Genomic DNA, 2,193 nt, shown 5'->3' on the forward strand with positions numbered 1-2,193 from the left:
ATTTCGTTCCAACTCTCTCTTTCTAGATTTTCTTTTCCTTTCTGAGGATTAGGTTTTTAATCGAGGGCTGCGAGTGTTTCATGCCCAAGTGGGCCCGTGACGACACTCGACGTCTCTTGACTGAAGGAGGATTGGTTGAGGGGTTGACTATCCATCGCAGGACTAGACACCACTCGAAATCCCCTGAGTTAAGTGAAGTTATGGCTGAAGACCAACCTCCTCTACTCCCACCCAGGGTGGAGGATACCCAAGATGAGAATGAGGTGCAACAGGCACCCCCGCCTCATACTTTACGAGATTTTCTGCAACCGGCGGGAGTGAGTATGCCCTCATGCATGATTTTTCCTGAAAACACAAGACAAATGGACATCAAGCCAGGAGTTATCCAACTCCTTCCCAAATTCCATGGACTTGAATCTGAAAGTCCATATTTACATTTGAAAGAGTTCGATGAGATAATAGCTACATTATGTTTTCCTAATGTATCTGAGGATACAATTAGGCTGAAACTCTTTCCTTTTTCCTTAAAAGAGAAAGCTAAGACGTGGTTACATTCACTGCGTCCTAGATCCATTGGCACATGGAACGATATGCAGAGGGAATTCATAAAAAAATTCTTCCCACATCATAAAACGATTACCCTCAGAAAAGCGATTATGAACTTTGCCCAAAAGGAAGATGAAACATTCTTTCAATGTTGGGAAAGGTTCAAAGATTTAGTCAGTTCATGCCCACAACACGGATTTGAAACGTGGCGCATTACAAATTTTTTCTATGATGGACTGACATCTTCCATGCGCCAAATGGTCGAGACAATGTGTAATGGAGAGTTCATTAATAAAGATATCGACGAGGTATGGGACTACCTCGACAGTTTGGCTGAAAAAACACAATCTTGGGACTATTACCCAAAGTCGAACACCACGTCTAGGCCGACTCAATTAAAGGAGAAAGGTGGATTATACCTCTTGAAAGAAGAGGATGATCTCAAGTGTAAAGTGACTACGCTCATAAGGAAAGTTGAGGCCATGGAAGGAAAGAAGGATAAGGTCAATGAAATTGTTTGCGGCATCTGTGATTGCAACATTCACACAACTGAAAACCGCTACAATACCTGCCTTTCGAGGAGTGTTGAATGAACAAGCCAATGCCGTAAATAACTATCAAAGACCTTTTACTGGACCTAACTCCAGCACATACAATCCTGGCTGGAAAAATCATCCAAACTTTAGTTGGAGGAATGGACAAATGGCGACTCCTCCAGGTTTCTTCAATCAAAATCCAAATCAAGTGAAACCTCAAGAGGAACCGGTTCAAAATCCCATACAAGAGCTGGCTCAGGCAATGCGGGGAATCACAGATTTTATGCAAAAGATAGATTCTCGTATGACGGTTATAGAAAAGGGGATGCTTCCTGCACAACCTATCCCCAATCCTAAACCGCAGTACGAGAATAATGATCCCAGCTCTTCAAATCAGATGGGGCATGCTAAATCCATCACCACTCTTAGGAGTGGGAAGATCATTGATAAAACTCTTCCGGTTAGGCCCGAAAAGCCTCAAGAACCAGAAGAGGACAACAATGATGGATCCACTGATGCCCCACAAAAAGTGGAACCGGAACTTCTAGAGAAGCCAGTTGCTCCATTCCCCCAACGGTTGGTTTCACCAAAACCTCTCTCTAACTCTCAGGATATCCTAGAGGTGTTGAAACAGGTGAAAGTCAACATTCCTCTGCTTGATGTCGTTAAACAGATACCTTCATATGCCAAATTCCTAAAAGACTTATGCACGACCAAGCGACGGAAAATTATTCAAAAGAAAATCTTCTTGACTGAGAAAGTGAGTGCCATCCTGAAGCAAGACGTGCCGCAGAAATTCAAGGATCCCGGTAGCCCAACCATATCATGTGTAATCGGGAACCATCGAATTGATCACGCACTTCTTGACTTAGGAGCGAGCGTCAATTTGATTCCCTACTCGGTATACAAACAGTTAGGTTTAGGTGAATTAAAACCCACCCTAACCACACTACAACTTGCTGATCGCTCTGTTCGTGTACCAAGAGGGATAATTGAGGATGTGTTGGTCCAAGTTGATAGATTTTACTACCCTGTAGACTTTATCATCCTGGACACCGAACCCATCAATAACATGAGCACTCAGATTCCCGTCATTCTTGGTCGCCCATTC

At 43.4% G+C, this 2,193-nt stretch overlaps 1 non-coding gene across 1 annotated transcript; it reads right to left on the bottom strand.

Moving 5' to 3' along the window:
• Positions 1–638: 638 nt before the first annotated feature.
• Positions 639–745, bottom strand: LOC131257209 (small nucleolar RNA R71). The gene has a single exon (XR_009177222.1). It is a non-coding gene; the product is annotated as a small nucleolar RNA R71 (small nucleolar RNA).
• Positions 746–2,193: the final 1,448 nt, after the last annotated feature.

This window comes from Magnolia sinica, chromosome 9, assembly GCF_029962835.1.
Source record: "Magnolia sinica isolate HGM2019 chromosome 9, MsV1, whole genome shotgun sequence".
Taxonomy (NCBI): Eukaryota; Viridiplantae; Streptophyta; class Magnoliopsida; order Magnoliales; family Magnoliaceae; genus Magnolia; species Magnolia sinica.